The sequence below is a fragment of the Pezoporus flaviventris genome, unplaced genomic scaffold (assembly GCF_033815535.1).
Source record: "Pezoporus flaviventris isolate CSIRO_AGI_PZ_B2104156 unplaced genomic scaffold, CSIRO_AGI_Pfla_v1 ptg000013l, whole genome shotgun sequence".
Lineage (NCBI taxonomy): Eukaryota > Metazoa > Chordata > Aves > Psittaciformes > Psittacidae > Pezoporus > Pezoporus flaviventris.
The window spans coordinates 34,186,836-34,192,835 of record NW_026892561.1 but is presented as its reverse complement, the minus strand read 5'-3'; positions in this window follow the sequence as shown (position 1 = coordinate 34,192,835).

Sequence of the window (6,000 nt, the reverse complement as noted above, 5' to 3'; positions counted from 1 at the left end):
CATACCTTGTAGGTATTGGTGGACAATGTGCTTTCACCATTTCTGTGATGCCAGTGTTGGTTCTGATCACTTGCTAACATGGCAGTGGGATGCAGCAGGACTTCATTGAACCAGAGGCCAGAGCAAGTTATCTAAAGCTCGGCTGGGATGAAAGGGACTCTGTTCTTTATTTCCTTATGAAATCCTGATCTGTTTCAGATTCGCTTCTTCCTTTCAAAAGAGAAGAGTGGCTGTACTGCGCTAAGGTCTAACAAAGAGAGAGAATCGAGACCATGTAGACGGGAAAGGAAAGCATTCAGGATCCATGAAACAGGAAAGTGGAATCTGGCAGGCTGTGCAAGTGCATGGCCAAGAGTCAGCACTGCCCTTGGTGTGGCGCTGAGCCATCCAAACCCTGGTGGTGGCTTCTCTGTGTCAGAACTGAGGTGCAGTCATGGACAGCTGGAAAAACATATGCTGCTGTTGCCTAAGCACCACCTGCACCTGAAGAAAAGGATCTTCACACTTGTGTTCTTCAAAGGGAAAACAACACTACTTGCCATGAATGTTTTTCCTTGTGCTGGAAGCCCCAAAGCACAACCAGGGATAGACCTCTGGTTACAGGTCTGTTTTGCACCTTGTGACACATGGCCTTGTGACATGTGGCCTTTCACTGTTGTTTACTCTTAAATAAAGCATCATTCCACCAAATACAGGTTTGCAGCCATTGACAAAAGTGTGATGTGGCAAGATAGAGTCATATTTTGCAAAAAATAAGTAAAAACAAAGGACCCTCTTACAGACACATACTTTCCATGAATAACTGCCAGTAACTAGGAAACAGGGTTTTTTTTTCTCCTAACCTGGAGGCATTGCCGTCCCTTCTGTGATTATGTTTTGTTTTTTTTTTTTTATGATCTTTAATGATGCACTGTGAAATTAAAGAAAAGGCATCCAGAGGTGACCATGGGCTTCAGTGCCACCAACCTTAATGAGCCATCTTCTCTGCAGCTTACTGCAAGCAAAAGCATTGCCTGGATTCTAAAGACCCCTCAGATTCTAATTTCCCCACGCTTTACCTGCAAGTCAGACAGAAATCACATACTGAGGTTGATTTCCCTGTTGAGAAGGAGCCAGAAGAAGAGAGGGGTAGGGATGAAAGGCAGAGATAAAAAACTTGGCTCTTAAACAATAGCTATTGCTTAAACATGTTGGTATTTCTGTCCTAAAAAAGCCAAGTGATTTCAGTGTGTACTAAATGTTGTAGTTAATTAAGTACCAGGATCACCCTCTGAAGGCTTTATATCCACAGAAGGTGGACAGGTGGGCAGTATCCACATTTTAGAAGCAAATAAATCTTAATCTTTTGATAGCTTGAGGCTGTGTGAAACCTTTCAGGGCTCTGTGGGGCTGGAGGGATTCCCCGGTGGGGCTGGGACTGGGACCAGCTCCTACAGTATTGCTGGGGCAGGACAGAGCCCCTGAGCTGGGTTGGGGTCCCAGGCAGGGGCAGGAGTCCCAGGTGCTGCTGGCCAGGGACATCCAGGTCCTGACATGACCAGCCCCAACAGAACTGTAGAATCATAGAATCAGTCAGGTTGGAAAAGACCTTTAAGATCAAGTCCAACCTTTACCCCAGCACTGCCAAGTGCACCGCTAAACCATGTCACACATGGTTTTCTAACACTTCCAGGGACGGTGATTCCACCGCTTCCCTCAGCAGCCTTTTCCAATGCCTGACCACCTTCTCTGTGAAGAAATTGTTCCTAATGTCCAATGTAAACCTGCCCTGGCGCAGCTTGAGGCTGTTACCTCTTGTCCTATTGCTTGTTACTTGGGAGAAGAGACTGAGTGCTACGTCACTGCAACCTCATTTCAGGCAGTTGTAGGTCCCCCCTGAGATTTCTCCAGATTAAACAGCCCCAGTTCCTCAGCCATTCCTCATCAGACTTATTCCCCAGACCCTTCACCAGCTTTGCTGCCCTTCTCTGAATATGCTCCAGCACCTCAGTGTCTCTCTTGCAGCGAGGGGCCCAGAGCCGAAGACAGTATTCAAGGTGTGGCATCAAAGTGCTGAGTGCAGGGGGACGATCACTGCCCTGGGCCCTGCTGGCCACACCATTTTTGATACAGGCCAGGGTGCTGTTGGCCTTCTTGGCTGCCTGGGCACAAACTGGCTCATGTTCAGTGGCCATCATCCAGCACTGCCCTGGTCCTTTTCTGCCGAGCAGCTTTCCAGCCACTCTCCCCCAAGCCTGTAGCATTGCATGGGGTTGTTGTGGTGCAAGTGCAGGACCCGTCACTTTGCCACTGGCCACAGCTCATTGATCCAGCCTGTCCAGAACCTCTGCAGAGCCTCCCTATCCTCCAGCAGATCAACACTCCCAGCCAACTTGGTGTCGTCTGCAAGTTTACTAAGGGTGCACTCAATCCCCTCATCCAGATCATCGATGAAGATATTAAACAACGCTGGCCCTGACCCCGAGCCCTGAGGGACACCACTAGTGACCAGTCACCAACTAAATGTGATGCCATTTGCTATCACGCTTTGGGCTTGGCCATCCGGCCAGCCCAGCAAAGAATCTCCCTATTCAGACCATGAGCAGCCAGTTTCTCCAGGAGAATGCTGTGGGAGACAATGTCAAATGCTTTGCTTATGTCCAAATAGACAATGTCCACAGCCTTTCCCTCATCAACCAGGAGGGTCACCTTATTGTAGAGTGAGATCAGATTTGGCAAGCAGGACCTGCCCTTTGTGAACCCAAGCTGACTGGGCCTGATCCCTCTGTTTGCCTGCTCATGCTTTCTGATCTGACTTAGGATCATCTGCTCCACAGGCTGAGCTTCGGGTGATTTCAATGAAGTCGTCAAATAAATCAAGTCTGATTTTGCTTCTTTCTTCACCTAATTAGACAACAGGGAGATTTATGGTATAATTGAGCCAACACAGTGTTGCTGTAATTTGACATCTAATTAATCAATGTCCAGTTCTTCCACAGGTGAGCTATACTTATTAACCAGTGCAGGATTGTTTCTGTGGGGAAAAAAAAACACAAACCAAATCCAAACCAAAATGGTGAAATTTATTTATTTCCTGTTTCCTCCTACCATTTCAGGATGAAAAGTCAGCTGGAGTACTGTCACTGCCTCAAAGCAAGAGAAGTGACATGTTGCTGGAGGTGTGGGTGATGCTGGATGATGGTAGAAGAGGGAGAGGCAGCTTTTTTCACTGCTACACTCCTCACTGCAAACCTGTTTTATCAAAATTTTATCAATGGGGAGGAAGGGGCTTGTGTTTCTTCAGCTGGACAAATCCAGTGGTTGTTGGTAGCTGTAAAGGGACTGTTATGACAGGCAATGATCAGAGTAAAATTCTGGCCCTATTAGAGTTAATAGGAGTTTTGCATTTGACCTCAGCGAGGCCAAGGATTTTACCCGAAGAGTATTAGTCGTCAGTACAGAGATGAATTAGATGACCTGTCAACAAGAAGCAGGCAAGGTTATTCCCATGGGCTCCTGAGCTCGGAATTGGAAAAGCTGGAAAAATAATGTCTAGCTTATTCCATTTATACCCACAATGCATGTGCTCACTGTATGCAATACCTAAGCATTTATCGCCTGTTTTATTCTGTTCCTGTCAAACACGCAGGAGAACACTTTGTTCAGGGAGGCAGGAGGGAATTGCAGAGTAAAGTTTCCTTGGAAAACTTCCCAGAACTGGGCTCAGCTCTCATAAACAAACCCTGGGAAGGCAGTTTTGGTGTACAACCTATGGTTCGTATTTCTAGGAAATATTGTCGAGCAGAGCTACTAAAGGCCCCATGGAAGTGCACGCAGCTTGGAGAGCTGACAGCCTGACCAGCACGCTCCCGCAGTGCTTCCTTGGAAATTGTTGCTCTGTTGTTTTTGAGAATGTGATCCACTTGAGACTTAGTAAACATAGCAGAAATGTCCCAAATTTTAATTTGAGTTTTCAAGCACAGGCAGTTAGCACTGGGAAGGAAACAACTTAATAAGGAGGTTTGAGGGAGACTGCTTTTGTTTGTCATCTGACTCCAGACGGTATGATCCTGCCATCTGGGCATAGAAATATCCACTCGGGCATGAAGAACTGACCAGCACAGTGTAGGTGTCAAGTGATCAGAAACAGCTATTTGCAAAAAACTTCACAAGAAGGAATACAAGAATTTCTCAGGGAATAATAGGACAAACGTATTTGAAACAAAGACTGAGCTGCTTGCGAGCAACAGGAAAATAGATGAAGTAGTTAAATTTTTCACTTTTTTCAGAAATCAGTGATCACATAACATTTGCCTGACTAAGTATCATTAATCTTCATCTTTATCTCACAAACCTTTTACCGTGGAACTACCTCATTCTCTCTGTTCCCCTGAGGTGTTGGAACCAGTGGGTGTTACTTGTGATACAGCTCAGCCTGTGCAGCAGATATGAGTGCCAGTGTAAGCTGCTTTTGCTTTACCCACTGTGCTGTCTGCTGTGGCTGGATGCAGCAGAGATGAGGCAGGAGAAACAGGGCCCCACTGCTCCTCTCCTTACTGCCACGGGCAGTCAAACCATGCAAGCCATGGGAAGGTAAGAAATCTCTAATATCTATATTCTGGAGATGAGAGAAGAAGAAGAAGGGAGCCAACAGCAGCAGGTGTCCTACATTTTGCATATCTTGGGTGCAGCATCTGCCCTGAGCACTGCACAGTGCTTGCAGTGTCCCTGCTCCAACCCAGGCAGGGCACGGGACAGTCCTCATGATCAAATGGATGTCTTAGTGATGGAGGCCTCACAGGGGCATGGGTCTGCCAGGGGAGACTCGTCTCAGGTTTACAGGGACGTGAACAGCCATAACCAAAATGAGCACAGGAAGAAAGATGGTCATGACAGCACATTTTTGAAGGAAAAATGGTGATGACACACCATAATGGAGACTGGCTTGCTGAGCCCCCCCATCATGGCCAGGACCTCCCGAAGCTTGCCTGCTTTCACAGACCCCAAGGAAATGTCACTACAGCGGCCCCTGAGGAGCTGGAGGGAGTGTGGTACCTGATACACCAGGAGGGTTTAGTGTCCATACAGCCAGGGTTGGGAATTGTTCCTCTCTCCATAAGAGTGAGGCTCCTTCCCTCCACAAACACTGCTGGAATAATAGGATTCTTCAGCAAAGGTGAACTCACCCCCAAACAGAGAGACAATGACATCTTTTGTACCAAAAGTTGTGCAAGATGGAAGGCAGATTGTTTCCTGGCAGGGAGGATCAGATGCTCGGCAGAGTCCCAGCACTGCAGCCATGGAGAGTGTTTGCATCCCTTTTTCCAAGAGCACTGCCACACACACTGGTGAGCCCAGGGACCTTTCAGCGGGGCTGTGGGGAGCTCTTGCATCGTCTTTGCAGAGGGCAGGATGGTTCCTGCAAACAAACCAAGAAAATGCAGCGCAGCAGTGACTGCCAACATGCTCCCAGTTCAGAGGGCAGCTGCTCTTTAAATCTAGAGTGTTTCGATACATGCTATTTTAAAAAGAACTAATAAAAGCTATTTCTATATTTGCTCAAGGAGAGAGTTTGCAACAGTGGGACTTTTTTTATTTTTATTTTTCCTTAAAATCTCCCTGCTCTCATCGTAACAAGATTGATGATTTCTGTGTTTCTCCTTTTAGGAGCATGACAAGAATAAGTTGCCAGCTGAATTTCTCTTTTATTTTATTCCAGGTTTTAATTTAAGACAGGAGAAGTGTGGCTGAGCTTCTTATTTTCTCCAGTTATTTTTTGGCACAGAATCCAGGGTCTCTCACAGCTATGCATTCTGTATTGTTTCAATCACTCTAAGACTGAAAGGAAGCATGTAAGTGACTAATGATGGCCAAGCGCTGACGACAAAACCTTGGAACAGCGGGTGAAGCAGGAGTGTGTTTCCCCATACATGAGTTTCATCTAGCTTAGACCTGGAAATCACTTGATGGTAAAGTGAATGCTAAGCCCTGATTTGCATATCCCCCTACTCTGGCAGATAG